Raw genomic sequence first — 18,840 nt, forward strand, 5'->3', positions numbered from 1 at the left:
GTTCCTGATGAGTATAAGTCAATTGATATTAGGGCTCTACGGAATAGTTTGAAGTTTCAAAGCTTAATTTATAACCTTGACATTCGTATTCTAAATCAACATTCGAATGCTGCGCAACTTCTTTTTTTTTTTTTGCATGTCTATGCCTTCTGTTTAATCCCGGTATTTCAGGTATTTTTAGTACAAAGAGCGGCAAAGTCCACACAAAGAGGAGGTCAGGGTGGATGGACGGATGGATCAAATGCAGGACTTTCACCCAGGAGACCGCTGTTCGTGTGTTACAATTGTACCACAAAACAGTTTCCACCTCGGTGTGTTACATGTGCCTATGGGGTTGGGATCTGGGGTGACTTCTGCTCACACTGCATCTGCAGTACAGTTGTTTTGATGTTAAGTTAATCACAGTAACTTCGGAATCAAACATGCGCAGTCACTATGAATAAACTTTAGACTGGCTAAAAGCTGGCTGATATTGTTTTGTCCATATTTTAATTCCACTGATGCTCCTTCTGTAGCAGAATAGAGGGTGTTGTATGTTGCACAGACTGTAAAAACAAACTTGGGATTTTCCCTGACCCCATCACGAACGGTTTGAAAAGATTTCAGCTTGTGGCTTGTAGCTGTGACTTGATCAAAAATAGAATAGTTTGTATAGGAGTCATCACATCCCACATGGTGACCATACTAACAGGGTAAAACAGAGCATCTAAGACAGTCCTGTGCACACATGCACATAATATGCAGCTGGTGAGGACAGGGACTTCTTTTTTTCCTGTGTTTTGTGTCAGCGGTGCTTCATGATGAAAGACCCTGCTGAGAGCCACAGAGGTTTATATTGATGCAATGACTATAAAAGATGTGGTACCCTTTGCTTTGATTTATTAGCTACTCTTCAATGTAACTGTACCCACATTTGAAAGGTACATATTGGTCACAGCCCGCTATCGATTTCTCTACAGTTAAATGGATAGCTTTGTTTAGCAGTAAAATTTTTTTTGCAATTTTACCTGCTCTAGCAAGCTGTTTAATAGTCCCAAATCTATATTTCATTAAAATGATGACACATTGCACCCCTAGCCCTCTCCTAACTCTTGTTCTATTGATCTCCAACAGTTTGGGCAGCAAAGGAATTACACAGTGACGTGAGGGAATTTGAGGTCACCCTGCCATGAATCTTTATCACTCAAGATGTGTTATAGAGCAATTTCGTCCTCATGATTGCCATGCACAGCAGATGGACAGTAAATATCGTCTAGGAATGTTCTCACATGATTTACTGTATGTTCTCTAACAGAAGAGGAGAAAGAGGAGAATCCATCTCACTTAGCTGCTCATAGTTCTCCAATTCTTTGTGGATAACAGCCAGGAGCACCACAATCAATAGTATTTTCTCTGTTTATCTCTACTCACGCACACTCCTGCTCACACTTGCCTTGAACGATCACAGGGAAAATCCCTGCTTTATAGGTTTGCAATGTGCCATCACTCATGAAAAGATGACCTTTACTGTCCCTAAACACCATGTAGTGTTTAGCTGGTAAAGACAACGCTGGACTTTTCCTGCATCTTTTTTCTTTAATTTTATTTTCACGCAATTAAACTGGAGTAAGGGGCCAGAGCAGCTCAAAATGGGATGAAAGAATGTTTCAGTAATGGGAACCTGTTGTGTTTATGATGAATACTGGCCAATCTGTCTGCCTCTGGAGGGTAAACACGTTTGACATTTGGTGTTGACCTTATCCCTTCTATTAGGCTGCTTGTTTTTCTGACAGAGATGGATATGGGTGCTTTTTCTCATTTCATCATATAGAATGATGCTGGTTAACAAGGCGTCCTTGTTAGGTCAAAGCATATTCACATTTACATGTTTCACTGGGACTGTCGCATCTGAGGTGAGCTCATATTCTACAAGCGCTGCTCTGATTGCTGGTTGACTGAAACAAGGCCATAAGAAAACAATGTTACCTTGTCTTTTTATTATTCCATTTGAAATGTCAGTGTGTAATGATTTTAAGTAATACTATGTGACAGTTTCTTATAAATAAATGTCTACCTATACTCACAATTGGCCATTTACTGGATTAATGTTTCAATTTTGTGAAAGCTTTTGCTAGATTATGGTTGGCTTTTATATTGATAAATCCTCAGATGCACAGGAAATAAGGCTGAGCAGCAGAAGCTGTCATGGCTGAACAGTCAAAGAAAAAGAATGCTGCTGTCGACACAAAGTCAAACAATAAATCAAAGAGACATCATAGTATACCGAACACACTGCTTGATTGACAAGTGACCTCTGGGAGGGGCAGTGCAGTAACTCCGCAGCAAGATGCTAATCAGGATTAGCACCTGGGAGCTGTGGCGTGCAGTGGCACAGACGGTGATAATAGAATGGACGTGGACATTTTCCCCAGACTGACCCAGACATACTCCACCCGCCATCACACACCCTTTACCTCACAATGTGGACATAATGTGGAACAAAGTATTATAAAAGCTTGTTTTGATTGTGAATTTTCAGGCACTTAAGGCATTTCTGGTGGTGCCCGAACTTTCAGTTCATCCGTTTTTTCAGCATATTAAAGGTGGTTAGTACCAAAATAAAGATTACGGGGGAGGACTCATGAAATTTGATTAATTCATGATTTCCTCCACAAAGATCTAACCAGCCCACCAGTCAAATACAGAACGCACTATGAACAGCATGAGTTTGCTTTTTCTTCTCTCTTTTCTGTATCTGTGCTAGTGGACACACTGTTGGATCACAGGTCAACCAGTGCATCAGTCAATCTACTGCTCCACACGCTCTAATGTTCACCATTAGTGAAGTGGTCAGCTCAGGTATTCTGACGTTGTGTTCACTAGAGTGCTTTTGACCAGATGTATGAGTCCTTAAGGTGACCTATTTATGTTGGTAAGATAACAACTATGAAACAGCACTGTGGTCAAAAGAGTGCTTCCATACTACAAAACAAACATTAGCTATGGGGGCAGCAATTCACATTGCAAGGTCCTGCTTGAAATTCAGCATGGTTAAACTAGGAATGCAGCATGAGTTTATTTTGGAGGACAATCCATCAATATGGACGATGAGACAAACGACAAACGATGAGCTGCTTATTTTTTTTGCAAAAATATGCCACTGCTGTTGGTCCCTTAGCTAGTTAACTGGCTTGATAGCTATACAGACTCAGATACACATGCTGTCTTTAAAATCTATTATGCATCAGTTCATCAGTATATTCTTGTTAGTTAATGCAAAATGTTAGTCTAGTGTGTGTAGTTAGTTAGTTAGTTAGTTAGTTAGTTAGTTAGTTAGTTACTTAGTTAGTTAGTTAGTTATATTGTTCAAAATGTGGAAAATTGTTTCCATACACATGACATACACATAGAAGCAGTACACAAGAGCTAGGACAAAAAAAAATCACAATTTAGAATTTTGAACTAAGTTCACAGTACCAAAACATTAACTAGTTCACGTTCATTTCTTCTGTTTTTTCCTTTACAAAATGCTGAGTTTGACTTGGGTGGAGGAACTTTGCAGCTGTTGGCTTGTCTTACCCTTTGTTAATGATTTCTTGTGACCATCATTCACTTGCAGATATTTTCCACGACTGGTTGTTTCAAAAATCTGTGATCCAGATTCTGTGACCCAAAACACCGGCGTGTCGGGTGCTGTAAAACACAGTGCATGAGCGTTGTTAACTCTCACGGGAGTAATCATGCACAGCACTGCATAGAAACAGCCTATTCAATAAAAGGAGTCATTATGAAATCTAGAAGGGGAAGGTGCACAATTTAGTTAGGGATAGTTTCTGTGTGTTTTTACATATTGGACAACAACATGGCAAACTCACTGCCTGTTTTAGCTCTGTTTTTGCTCTCTACCAACTCCTGTGGAAAATATCTGGCTAATGAGCTGCTAAATGCTCCACTATCTTCACTTGCTGCTAACTTTGTCTGTCTGTTTGGTGCTGGGCAGGTAGTGAACAGTGTTTTTTTAAATGTTTTGCTAAAAACAGATGCTCTGGCTGGAAATGAGGTTGATGAGGGTGCTGAGAGAGAACCAAAACAGTGAAGTTGTGACAACACTGAGTGAAAGACACTAAAATGCTCCACACAGCTGAGGGGAACTGCAGAGTAGGGTGATCATTCTCTGTGGGTTTGTCACTACGAGCGACCTCTTTCACATTACGCTTGATCAATTGTTAAAATAAAAACTTTTAACTAGAGCAGCTTTAAGGAGCAACACTTTCAAGGCATCAGTGTCATTTAAATTTGATTTGAGTCAGCTGCCTGTATTCATTTGGATTATCTCTATGCAGTTACAAACAAAACTGAACAATCTATAAAATGTTTGTATTAGTGGGAATTAATTGGTGGCCATTTGCACATTATTATCCAGCATTCTGTCACATTTCAAGCATTAATCATGTACTTAAGAAGACTAAGAAGTGTTATGTTCATATTGTATTGACCAAGGTTAGCCTTCTTAATTCTCTAGCTTTCTGAATCATATGCATCTTTCTTTTGTCAGTTCACAGACTCTAGGCCCTTAACAAGGCCTGTGCTTCCACCTGAACCCTGGCTTTGATTACAGAAAGGAGCAGGTGTGAATTAAGGGGGTGCAACAGGATAGCTTCCTGTGAATAAATGCATTTTGATTATGAGCAAATATTGCCCTCCTTTGGCCCTCATTATGCAAATAAGGAATTGTATTTTAGGGGAAGGGAAGGGATGGAGGGCGAGGGTGATTTGTTTGCAAGAGGATTTTGTGCAGCCTGGCAGTCATATGCTGTTGATTAACGGACTAATGGACAGGCAGCAGAGTGGGGTGAAGTAATTTCATACCAATCACTATTCATTACTTAATGAGAGATGATGACTCGGGGCACTCTCCAGCTCCAATGGCAGCAAAAGGCAAAGTTGATGAATCGTAATAAAAAAATCATATCATTATTTACCTCTTTAAATTCACCGGGGCCAAGGAACATAATTAAGAGGCACACAGGAGAACGATGAAACAGTGTTTTCACAGAAAGACAATCATTTATCATGACCTAATAGGATTTTTGTTTACAGCTCGGGCCATCAGAACAGCCATAGTCTTACCTGTTGAACCAAAGCATAATCAAATCAAATACACCGATCTACAATATATTTCACTTTTGTAATGCTGTTCAGTAATGTTCGGCTTCCCATTGACTTTGTAGATGAATGAACCAGAAAGAGTCATCTTATTTTATCATTTCACTTAATTCAGTTTGACCAAATTTTATTTTAATGACATGTTATTTCTGGTGTTTTTGCAGTGGATAATGAAGTGGCTGTAATCTTAAAGCAGTGATACATGGGAACATATTCACTTGGGCTACTGAAATAGACAATGTTGTCTTTAGTTAATGGATTGATCAATGGAGCGGAGCTGAACCTTAGGTCACACAATGGTATATTAGTATAATGAAAACATTCTTTGTCATGCAATGGTTGTTGGCAAAGTTAAGTATATTAAGTATATACAGAACAAATGTAACTTAGTGGCTGTATCTATCTTATCTCTTTACTTTTTTTGCTCTACCCCTCACCCCAGGGCCCCTGGGGGCCCTGAAAGCCACTGTATATTACTATATATTATTTGGTATGTGGTAATTGATGGATATTAATTTGTTTGAGAATATGCACCACCAAATTACAACACCTACTGAAATTTTAAAAACGGCCTTAAACTGACTGACTGATTTCTTCAACTTTGATCTGCTGTACTTACTGTGGCGCAAACTGCTTCTTTATAATGTGTCTATTTGTCTGACTACTCTTGTTCTTTGCCCTGTTGGACCTATTTGTAGCAGTGTTACCGATGTTATCATAACCAATTAAACCGATGGCCGAGCAAGGAAAATTTAACCAAAATTTTAATAAACCGGCAACTAAAACTACTTGGTTATGGTTAGGAAAAGAACCATGTTCGACCAAACGACCAGTGCTGTCAATGTTTGTCTAATGTGAAGCCTTTGACTAGCTTTTGATTGACCAACAGTCCAAAACCCAAAGATATTAAATGTATTAAATATAAAACAGAAAAATGTCCAAACATCTGGGAAGCTGGAACCAATGAATGTTTGTCATTTTTGCTTGATAAATTGTTAAAATTACTAAGTAATGTTTATCAAAATTGTGGTCCACAGGTAATTTGTGCCCCAGAGTCCCCAAGCAGGTAAGGCCATTACTAAAACATATATTTTTGAAATTACATTACATCTACAACGTAATGTAGTAAACGTCCTATGTGCTGAGATCAGTGAGTAACTTAAAGAGAGATTAAAAGCAAAGGTGCCTTTTCCTGAACAGATTTCTAATTTCACCCGCTTTTCATTTTCCTGCAAAACTCAGCTATTAATGTGCCATAACTCACAGTTCCTGTTTGTTAAAGGTCTTCAGGCAACTATATGGTGGCGTTTGCAGGGTTTTAAAAAGATATGTGTTTTATGTCCCCATTTTAGTTTTTTTAAGGAGGAATGTGGTAGATTTTACAGGATTTGAAGCAGCTTTTCTTTTCTGCAGGTTTTTATGAGTTTTTTTGGAGAGCGAAGTGTTACTTCAGCAGCTAAGGTGTACAGATGATGTGCCGAAGTGCATATGGTCCAGTAATCTAATCCATATGGTTGAAGTTATTCCTCATGTAAACATCCAATTAAATATGCTCTCTCATTCTCCTTGCAGTGTTGATCTATCATTACTGAACAGGTGCTGTTTGAATAGTGAACTGTGTAAATTTTGGAGCTTGCAGAAGCTCCCCTCTCCCTTGACAGTTGGTGTGCATGTGTATGTGCATGAGTTGAGGAAGAAAGAGAGAGAAGTAAGTCACATTTCAGATCACTTTACCAATACGCAATATTCCATGGTGGGAGGGAGACGATACGCCCACAACGGATTGATTTTGGTCATCACAGTAGATCACATTGCAGCCTCAGTAAATCTGAATTATGCTGCCACAGTATTAGCCTCAGAAAATTCCCAACTGTGTGGCCACCAGCTTTACACTGTTCAAGTCTTTTATGTCTGGCAGTAATGATGACCATCATGCTTCATCACCCACAAATGTCAGTTTCCTCTGTTTTTACCAACTTTTTCCAGCTGAGGACATGGCCGTTTCTTTTTAGAGGCAGTACACTACCATCAGGACAAATATGGGAGAAACAGTGCAAGTCCAGGGTAAATAAAGTGGCCCCTTGTTCACCATCTCCCAAAGTGTAAACAGTAGGCTAAGGACATTATTTGTTCGTTTGCTTGAAGATCTGTCGCTCTGAACTGAAGTTGGAAGCCTCTAGATGAAGCTGAATATGCTCAGCTAACATGTTAGCCAGTTGGTAACATTTGTCAGATTGTCTTGGTGTGTCTTCCTTTACTTTATTTCCCTTCATTGGCAAAAGAAACACTTGGTAGGGCTTGGGGCTAATTCCTGCACATGCACAGTACATCAGTATTAAAACTCTACCACTCTGAATCAATCAATGTACATCCATGACAAAGATTCAGTAGTCTAGACCATGGATGTATTGTAAGAACAGAATACCAAATGCAAACTCATGGCGCCCCTTCACTGAAAATTGTTTGCCAAGCGCATAATCCAAAAAGGTTTGCTTCCGTGTTGTAAATTGAACAATTTCAATTTGAACATTTGATAACAAACAAAACAACCTCGCTGTGCGGAAAACATTGCATCATTACTTTTAACGTTACTGCTCTGTATTGACTTTGCTGCAACAGGTGCCAGCCTGCATGTGCTCACCCATCCTCACTGAAGTCCAGCTCTGCAGCAGTACAAGTTTCTGACATCCTCCCACTGTCGGATAATGAAAAATGCATCACCATTGATCTCCTCTCTGTTGCAAATCTTGCATAACGTCGACTCTCCAGAACAAACCGTCCTCATTTATTTCTTTTAACATTCTTTGTCCTATCTGGTCACCATTAAAATGTAATGCTGACAGTTAGATACACTATCATCAAAGCCACTGGCACTGCTTCTACCAAAATTAGATGAGGCCTCCTTTCAATTAAAACTGACTCCTGACTGTTCTTTGTTAGACTTCCTGTGTTCGTGAACCCTGTAACCCTTTCATCACCTGCTCCTCATTAATTCACCTCACAAGGTTTTCACTGTATTTCTTCTTCTCTTGCTGTCCTGTTCACTGAGTCGGAGTTACCTCACATCGACAGCACTGGAGGTTTCAAAATGCTAATGAAACTGAGAACAGTCACGACAGGCCGTTGTCCACAGCCCATGGCAGGAGCGCGTAATGTGGGCTCCGCCTACACCTCCACCAGCAATTCCAGCAGGTTGCTTTGCTCTGCGAGGGTTAGCATGAAGGTACAATGAAGCCTGCACTGAGGAGGCCAACACAGCTTCCGTTAGCATAATTTTTTACCTCCTTTCAAGTTCATAAAGTGGTCTATTCCTCTCTCTTTGCTAGAATCCCAGCTGGATGTCTCCACTGAGGCGAACTGAGGCTTCATGTTTAAAAATCATCAGCATTTGAGCCAATATCTCCATTTGATTCCTCTTCAAGCATTTCTGCCAAAAATGCATAATGTTCCGTTGCAGACCAACATCAAATGGCTACCAAAGATGACATTTAAAAGTAATTCCTGGTAAAATCTTTTGTCTAGCCGAGAATCCACATCTGCTAGTGATTAAACGGCTCAGTAGCTTTAAAAATTAACTCAGAATCATATTACTTTTTATTAATATACTTCTCCCCAATAGTCTGGAGAGAGAAAACTATATCTCTGTAAAATGAAAAGGATGAATAGACAACTTCTCAATTCAATTCTGAAATTTAATCAAATAGCCAATTAACTGTATTAGCAGGGAAGGCTAGATGTTTAGAATTGAGTTGCTCCTCTTCCTCGTTCTTAATGAAACTGTAAATCAAGTCTTTTGAGGTTGACCTTCATCTACTAATCTGCTAATTAACTTTGAATTAGACTTTGATGCTTAATTATTTACCTGCATATGTACAGCTAAATCTTCACAGATTATGGGGGGAGAGCATAGATAAAGATGAGCAAATTTGTGTACCGTGTCTTATTGAGAGGTCCTGCAGACACGACTACCCTGGCACAGATAGAGAGACCCAGGCAGATATCACGCCCATCCTCCCCCATCTGTCCCTCCATCCATCTCAATCCACCCTTCCCCCACTTATCCCTGTCGAAGCCTGTGTCAAAAGGAGGTTGGAAAAAAGCATTTAGAAAAAGATTATGAAATGGCAAGTCAGGATTTTACTTTCTGTCGAGGAGCAAGATGTTGTGAAACTGCACTACACGTTATTTTATGTATGGATACGCATTTCTAATCAGCCTAAATCACAATGTGAAGACTGAAAAGAGAAACCGTCTTGATGGCCACACTAGCAGACTCATGATAAAATCATGTCCACTCACACTCACATTTTCTTTTCATTTGACCTTTTCTCTCATGTTAAAGTTCAGTTACAGGCAACTTATAGATCAGAATCAGAATCAGAAATACTTTATTGATCCCCGTAGGGAAACTCTTTGTTACAGTAGCTCGCCTTTACGTCAGTGCACACAGGAGAAAGTACTAGCAAACAATATGATACACTATAAACACTATAAAAACAGGTCAGAAAATAAATTAAGTATCAGGTGGGTATAAGTATAAGATAAACTAAGTGTGAAGTACCAAGTGGGTTTACCGGTTGATGATGATAATACAGTATAATAATACAATGTAATAAAATCAGTAATAAGTAATAAGCAGAGGTGCATGTACTGTCGAGAGTAATAGAGGTATATAATATCAATAACAATAAATAAGAAAAATTAACATGGGAAAACTAATATTGCACGGGAGTAATATTATTAAGATAAGTAAAGTATTGCCATTTGCAATAATTTTATTTGCATTTTTGACATACATAATAAGAGGATAAATACCAGAAATGAACATGTTATATCTCATTTGTTTAACCCATACAAAAACCTAGGTGAAAAGGCTAAGCTAAGCTAACTGTTTCCTGATTGCAGTTTCATTTTGAAAAGACAAACATGAGAGTGGTATTGATCTTATCTAACATTAGTCCAGGAAGCGATTAAGCACATTTCCCATGTCAAACTATTAATTAAAGTCATATTTATATAATTTTACATTTTCTATGAGTTACCGTGTTTCCGGTTCTTCAGGATGTCTGGTCTTCACCAGAGGCGGAGTGTTAAATGGGCCTTGGACTGTACCAAACGCCCGCCACAGTAAGGTGGGGTTTGGGGAGAGAATCCTTTAGTCTGTGAATATTAACATTAATTTTGTAAAATTTGTATATACAGTATGTAGATTCCCCTATTTTGTTATTTGGCAGGTAGTTTAAGTCAGGTGTTCACTTCTGTTGCAGTTTAATTTGCTGTATTTTGCATTCAATTCGGTTTTGACCTCTTTTAGAGCCTGATTTAGTTCATATTCACTTTTGCTTTATTTTTTTCTCATTTTCTAAACGCCCACTGTTTTGAAATCTAAAACCTGAATCCTTATGTCTACCTGCTGGGTCCCTAACACAGTCCCATCCACACTGACTGAGATGTTGCAGATTTGTCATTTTAATTCAAAGAAAGTCTGGTGTCAAGTATAGCTCCTTCTCTAATCCCAGGCAGTAACAAATCAAAAACTAAAACTTGCAGTGAGCAAGAACTATATCCAGAAAAAAGCTGGACTCATCAACATTAAAACTGTTGTCTCTTTCAACCCTTTGTCATCCTTTATGTAGGAAATATAAAATATAAAAAAAACAGACAAGCCAGAGTTTTGTTTTGATGTGCTTTGAAGTTTGAACTTTTCCGTCACCTCTCTTGAAATTCTCTGCATGAGTAACTCCTCAATGATCTGACTTACTTATACTGTATTGTTATGAAGTTATCAATTTTTCAACTTAAATCTTCATTTCAGTCTTGACTTTCACTTGTATCTCTTCATCAGTGTCTGCAGCCTGAGGCTGGCCTTCAGGGCTCTGGCGCTACCGGACTCCTGCAGCTCCGCATAAGTATAAGGTAAGTATAAGGAGTTTTCACCTTTGCAGCTTCCACATCGCCGGAGAAGTTGAGACTGCAGCGAGAAACACAAGTAAACAAGAATGCATCTGGAGGACAAATGTCGTGCAAGAAAAGCATCTGATTACGCCTCCGAGGAGTTGTGTGATGTTCAGAGGAGGATCACGGCGGCCCCTGACATCCAAAGACGCCGTCATTGATTCCCGAGAGTCCTAGCAATGCTCCAGATCAGGAGGCAGATCCTGATTGGGGGTGAATGCGTATGAATACATGTGGCTGTGATGTTGGATTTGTATGTATTTCAAAAGCACACCATATGCACTTGTCACTGAATGGATAATCCAGAGATATGCGGGATCGGGGTTAATCTGTCGTTAAAAATGAAATGGATTCAGAACATATCAAGACACAATATCTCTCGCTCAGCATATTTGTGGTTTTGCCAATGCAGCACATTTTGTTGAAGGGCGAAGGTCATGATGACTTACTTGATAGTCTAGACATAAAGCTCATATGGATATTTTTTCTAGCGCAGTATATCCTCTTTCACCTTTCTTTCACAGCCTTTCTTTTGCATGATAGAGTGGACCTTTGTAAGGATCATCTATCATTACATGGGATTACCATTTCTTTGCATGCCTGGATCTTTTAGGATTACAGGGAGATTACTTCATATTTTTAAAACCCCCGTGCCAGAGCTGCCTTTATCTTTTCCATCCGGCAGTTTTTGGTAAGACGCTGAATCTCCACCATCCTGAATGCTTCTCAGAGAATTCATTTCCACATTCTCAGCATTTGTAAAACTTGTGATTTATGTGCATCTGTCTTCATTCCAATGATTTCAGAAGAACCCGCAGCTACATTTTAAAGACCAGATGAATATTATATATTTCAGTTTTAAAATGTTTTATATCGATTAACTAAACAAGCTTTAAAATTCACTGAAGACTCAAATGCTGTCGCTTGTTTTGTGCCCCTAAGGCTTTGAGGGAGATACAGTAGCTGTGCTGTGTATGAAACAACACATCATTAACAATGCAGCGAGCTATAATGGGTAAATGTGAAGGTCATGTTCTGATGATATTGTCATTAGAGAGTTGACATATTACATGAATATTAAGGAAGATAAAAATGATGCATGAAAATAGGCACGTGAAGCAAAAATAAAATAGAATAAAATAGAAAAAAATGTGATAATAATTTTACATAAATCATTTTTTTTAAGTGTAAAGTTAGCATGACCCCTAGTCAGAATGGCAACAGTTATGAGAATAAGACCCAGGTTGAAAAAAACAGAATTTTCCTTGTTGTGTTGTTTGACTTTGTACAGAGCCAGGCTAGCTATTTGCTGTTTCCCCTCTGCCTCCAGTCTTTATGCTAAGCTAGGCTAAACATTTCCCAGCTGGAGTCACGACGTGTGCGGACAGATAAGTCAAGAAATAGTAACTCTGTTTTACATTTCTGTTTGTGTACAGGTTTCAAATGAGCTACAATGTGTTATTCAGCTTTTCATTTTTGATATGTATATAATTTTTGCACTTTGCTGAGGCTAGCTATTTCCCCCTGCCTCCATTTTTTGTGCAGAATAAGTTAACCATGCTCTGACTCTGGCTCTATACAAAAATGTGATTGATACCAATATTCTCATCATACTATTGGAAAGAAAGCAAATTAGCATATTTCCCAAAATGTTGAACTATTTCTTTAAAGCTGCATTGTTCAACAGTATTAACCAACTCTTTTTCCTTTCTCTCCCTCTTAGCATCTCTCTCTCTCTTTCTTGACAGCCTGTCATCCCCCACAAAAATATCTGGTTTCAGGATTCACTGACCTCTACAGTTACAGCCCACCCCAGCTGAGAAATGATATGGATGTGACTGGTGAAGTGTGTTCACCAGCAAGGCTACAAAATTGGTGGGTATTGTCGGAATCACTTTTGGAAGTTGACTTATTATTATCCAGCACCAGAAAAGGTTGGTCACCTTGAGACAAGGTAAAATGAAAAGTTCACCTTTTCGGACTCTCACTGGCTTCCAAACGCCAAGATAAATGGATTTAATGTTTTTGTTTTAGCCTTTTATTCTCACTTTTGTTCATCAGAAGTTTTTCCTTGTCCTCTAACCACTTACTGGAGAGACAAGGAGGCATCTTGACACTTCATTGCCAGTACGGATGCTACAGTAAATGTTAAATGTCTCTGGATCAATATCGTTGCCCATTGCTCTGCACTGTACCAGGTCTCTCGCAATGCTCTGCTCATTAGAGATGTGTCTGACCTATAGGTTTACATCAGCACACTGGCAGCAGATAGAGATACCTGTAAGCCTGCTTTCAGTGCGCACACACGTGCACACACATTATTCTGCAGCTCATCAATCCAGCTCTAAAAGTGCAATAACAGGATCTACCTAAACACAATGCAATAAGACAATCTATCTCAATTTAAAAGGCATTGTGCAAATGTTTTGTCTCATATTACTGACAAACTCATATTACTGACAAAATGGCTTCATTGCTGAACCTTTTAATAACCGCAGCCCGTGTCACCTAACAGGCGAGAACAGAGAGTAGTAGCACCATCTGCTGGAGAGATTCCTCATAACAGAAAATGGTCATAGCAAGTGAAGAAATGGGAGAAATAATGGAAATGTTTATGTCCGAAAATATTATATATGAGAACTTACACATATAAAAGATGCCACCACCTATTGCTCATTCATAAGGAATTCAGTCTGACTGACACTGAATAGGAGAAACTACTACAAATGATTGATAGAAGACATGACTTCTCTTTTTGCAGAAATTTGCAGAAAAATCTCTTGCATTTAGAGGCCTTCTTGAAAACAGCGCTGACAGATCCTGATGGAGATTAGGCTCATCTGACTTTTTATCTAGCGTCATCATCAGATCCAAATTTTAATTTGTCCAAGACTTTGGTTTATGACCAAATGCCATCAGCCTCAGCTGTACTTTGTTTTTTGTGCTAATTAATATGTTAGCATGCTAACACACTAAGCTAAGAACATTATACCTGCTTAACATCAGCATGTTAGCATTGTCAGTATGAGCATGTTAGCATGTCCATGTTAGCATTTAGATCTAAGCACTGCCGTGCCTACGTAGAGACTCATAGACCTGCTATCTGCTACTTGTAGACTTGTTAAATTTTGGTTGATGGTGTACAAACTGAGAATGTAGATATCTCTATTTGGATCAAGAAAAAGAGGTGCAACTTGGAAAAACGGGTTTTTTATTTTGCAGCAACCGTAATAATGGTAATAAAGAAGTGGGACAAACTGGGGCTAGCCAAAATGTTGGATTTCTGGGCGATAATTATCTATTTCTCGGTATACAGACACTAGCACACCTAAATTGCACTCATTAGCATAATTGCAGGTTCAAGTTTTCAGTTTTAAAACCCTTTCTTTGAAACATAGTATGATATTCAAATGGAAAGACAAAATACAGGACAGAAAGTGAGTTTAGAAAGCCAAAAATCAGTTACTGGTATTGACTTACAGCCCTGTCATCCCCCATTACGGTCACATTGTGTTATGAAGCAGTGCCTTAAATAAAAAGGCACATCTAGTCCTCACTGTCTGTTGGTTATAATAATACACTACACTTGTTTTTGAAAGCATGTTCCAGGGTGCTATTGTTCGTAGTGAGAACATCCTTTCAAAAATAAAAGTCTCCAAACAGGAAGATCTGTAGCGTTTTGGTTCCCCCTCTAGCAACTTTTACTCTTCCAGATTAAAAAACATCATCAAGATAGAAAGACATCATTCAAAGCAGTACTGAATGTCCAGTTCTGCTGTGTTGGTGCTGCTTTGTAGGTGTGAAATCCTGCTCATCAGTGTCATGGGAGATAATGAGACCATGTGAGATCTTATTACCTTCCAGCACTGTCAGTTTCATGCAGCAATAATTACTCCCACTGGCGGCTTGCTTATTGACGATGCCTGCCCAAAGTATCACTCTGGGACTAATGGTTTCCCTCCTTCACAAGGCAAACAACAGAATGAACAACGCTTCAATCAACTCCAAGTGATGGATTTAATGACAAAATCATTTTTCCTCCACTTTATGGCCGAGGAGGTGCGACACATGCAGAATAAGACAGGTCTCCGTGGGGATATGTGTTTGTGCGAGAGCCAAGCTGTAAACAAGAGCGCTGCTTTTATTTGCTGTGATTTCATTGCATTTGATGATAAGTGAATGTGACCAACCAATTGCTTTTAACTTGCAGCAAATGAAATGCATTACTATGTGCGCGCATGGGTACCTTATCAGTTTTCGGCGACGGGGTGATGTCTTTAGGGTCAGTGTGGAAAAATGAGCTCTATTGATTTCAGGGAGGGAAGAAAAAAGGGAAAAAAGCAAGTAGAGGGACTCCAACTAGCCTCAGTTGGATCATGAGTTCAACATGCAGTGACAAATGGACGGTGGAATGAGAAAGAACACCCTGAAATCAAATTGAGTATGGATTGTTGTGGCCTGGATTTATAGCTCTGGGCTATCCCAAACCTGGAAGTCATAAATTGATGCAGTTGAAATGGGGCGTCAGTGGGGGATTGCTGCTATGATTCGTTTACTGCACGTGTCACCGATGGACAATACAAATGACGAGTCATTGTTGTCCCACAACAGGGCTCGTTAATAGAATATACACAGACAGAAGTTAAAGGCCGTGACAAATCTGCCTCTGTGGACCATGTGGCTCAGGGAGGCAGGAAACAGCCACGTCTCTCCTCACAGCACAAGCACCACTCAGGGACACTGACACTGTCAGGGTGACGGCCTGGGTGAGACCAGTATTGGTCTGCACATAGGGTATTGTGGGTCTGTATTGGTCTTTTAGGAAAAATTAGGTAACAGTCAGTTGATTTATGATGGATCTGATAAAGTTTGGGTAATTATATACAGTATCTGGTGCAGAATACATTAATATAATACACTAGCACAGGATATTAAAACAGAACATACAACAGTAAGTTTATAGTTTGTTTTTATTTTTCTTGGTTTTGATGGACAGTGTTAGTATAACTCATTTTAAAGGATAAGTCTTTTGATATTCTATACTTTCCTTGTTGTCAACAAATCCCATTAAAAGACCTAAACCAACAATGAATCGATCCTACTGAGAAATATGCCTGTGTTTCCAAAGCCTGTTATTCCTCTGTGCCATAGAGCTTCATTGTTGTTCAAAAACTACACATAAATTACACATCAATGAGCCACACTGTTCAACGTATCCTCATACATTAAACGGTTATTAGATATCTTACGAAAAGTAATGCACCATTTTTCGTGCATAATCCTAAAAATGTCCAGCAACAGGCGTACCGGACCTTTGTCTTCATGGTAACAATAAACACGTGGTTAATGTTGTCAAAGTAGTGAAGTAGTTTGGTTAGGTTTAGGCACCAAAAATAGTTGGTTAGGTTTGGGAAAAGCTCACAGTTACGGTTAAAATAAGTAAGTTACATTAGTGACTCACAGTAAGTCACGTGCAGTAAATCACGTGACTTAACTTACATAGGTTACGTAACTTACTTTAACTTAACTTTCCTTATGAACGTAACTTAAAATAAGTAAGCGTAACTTAAAATAACTCACCATTGACTTTGGGTTTGACACGTGACACGAACCCCAGTCTCCCAAGTGATTGTCCTGTGTTTGGCCCTTGCATCCACCGTGTCAACCTCCTTATATGGACTTTGACGCTCTTCATACTTCCTCATCTGACTTCCTCCTTTGTCATAATTACTGAGGACACTAGAGGCTCTTACGTGGATTATATGCTGATTATAGTGCATTACTTTTCGTAGGTATAACTACGAAAAGTGAATGAGAACGGCATCCACTGTTGCACTGGCTGACATGTTCCATTATTAAGATGAACATGGGACTAAATGTGTAGTAATCCACGACTGAAAATAGTTCTCAACAAATTTGTTACTTCTAGGTTGGACTACTGCAATTCCTTATTATCCGGCTTGCCCAAATTAGTCCCTTAAGACTCTCCAGACAAAAACTAGGAAAAGACATCATATTTATCCAATGATGGCTACTCTGCACTGGCTCCCTGTAAAATCCAGAATAGAATTTAAAATCCTTCTCCTCACCTACAAAGCTCTTAATGGTCTGGCACCATCGTATCTTAAAGAGCTCATAATACCTTATTATCTGACTAGAACACTGCGCTCCCAGGAAGCAGGGTTACTTGTGGTTCCTAGAGTCTCCAAAAGTAGAATGGGAGCCAGAGCCTTCAGTTATCAAGCTCCTCTCCTGTGGAATCAGGTCCCAGTTTGGGTTCGGGAGACAGACACCATCTCCACATTTAAGAGTAGGCTTAAGACTTTCCTCTTTGATAGAGCTTATAGTTAGGGCTGGCTTGGGTGAGTCCTGAACCATCCCTTAGTTATGCTGCTATAGGCCTAGACTGCCGGGAGACTTCCCATGATGCACCTCTTTCCTCTCTCCTTCTCTCCCTCTCCATCTGTAAGCATTTTTATCCCATTACTGCATGTTACTAACTCGACATCTTCTCTCTCGTTCTGTGCCTTCTTGTTTCTCTTCTGTCGCTTTCAGCAGGTATTTCCGCCTGGATCTGGATCTGGGGTTGTGGGCCACCTGCTGCCCCCGTGTTCCTGCTCGACAACTGCTACTGCAGTTGTTGTTATTGGCTCTGTTACTAATACTGACATTATTTTTCCTATAGCTGCCTATTATTATTAATTTATTAATATTAACACTACAATTTCTATTCTAATATTTAAAAAAAATATTCTAGGTGGTATTTGCATTGTGCCTCCCTCTCCCCCACCTCCCCTCCCCCAAAACCTCTCTCTCTCTCTCTCTCAAAACCTAACACGGCAGCAGCGGATTGGCCGCCCACCATTGAGTCTGGTTCTGTCGTATGTACGATCTTCGAACCCACAAAAATGCAGAACCACAAGGTAGCTAGTCACTTGATTCACACTTTATTATAACAAGCATGGATATTGGACCGGGGTGTAGCAGTGGAGAACAGGCAAGGTGGAGATGGCTGAAGAGGCAGGCAGACAGGCAGACAGGAATCCAGAGAACAACAGGAGCTGATCACCAGCACAGGATTATCCTTTAGGCAGAGCAGAAGACAGGATCAAAAACACGAGGAAACAAAATATACTTGCAAAGTACTTAGCTGCGTATTTCTTAGCAGAGCCTTGACGTAGTGGTCGTACAGTGTGCGGGGACGATCTGGCATCGGTGTAGTGGAAGAGTCTGGCATATAAGCTGTGGAGACTGATGAGTAGATAGAGGACAGGTGTGCCGGTGATCAGCAGCAGGTGAGGATTCATGGAGCCGGTGACATACACACATACACACACACACACCTACAGACAAGTAGGGGACACACAGGAAACACCAGGAAGGGGAAACAACAGAGAACACAGGGCTGAAGAGGCAACGGTGGCAGACTACCACAGGTTCTGTCCAAGGTTTCTGCCTCTTATAGGAAGTTTTTTTTTGCCACTGTCGCGAAATGCTTGCTTATGGTGGGATTTGTTGGGTCTCTGTAAATAATATTATAAAGAGTACAGTGTAGACCTGCTCTATGGGAAAAGTGCAATGAGATAACTTCTGTTATGAATTGGCGCTATATAAATAAAATTGTAGTGAATTGAATTGAACTGAGTGTTCCTACATTGAATCCCACCCTGCCACGTGTTTACTGTATGTCACCCTAGACCTGATGTCCATTAGGATGCATGTTTCACTTTGAAAAACAAA

The 18,840-nt window shown here is 39.7% G+C and overlaps 1 long non-coding RNA gene across 1 annotated transcript; it reads right to left on the minus strand.

The window, feature by feature from the left end:
* Positions 1–18,028: 18,028 nt before the first annotated feature.
* LOC122864505 lies at positions 18,029–18,453 on the minus strand. Its single transcript, XR_006375239.1, has 2 exons — positions 18,291–18,453; positions 18,029–18,184 (listed from the first exon to the last, which is right to left on the minus strand). It is a non-coding gene; the product is annotated as an uncharacterized LOC122864505 (long non-coding RNA).
* Between the last annotated feature and the right edge of the window lie 387 nt (positions 18,454–18,840).

This window comes from Siniperca chuatsi, linkage group LG17 (genome assembly GCF_020085105.1).
Source record: "Siniperca chuatsi isolate FFG_IHB_CAS linkage group LG17, ASM2008510v1, whole genome shotgun sequence".
NCBI lineage: Eukaryota > Metazoa > Chordata > Actinopteri > Centrarchiformes > Sinipercidae > Siniperca > Siniperca chuatsi.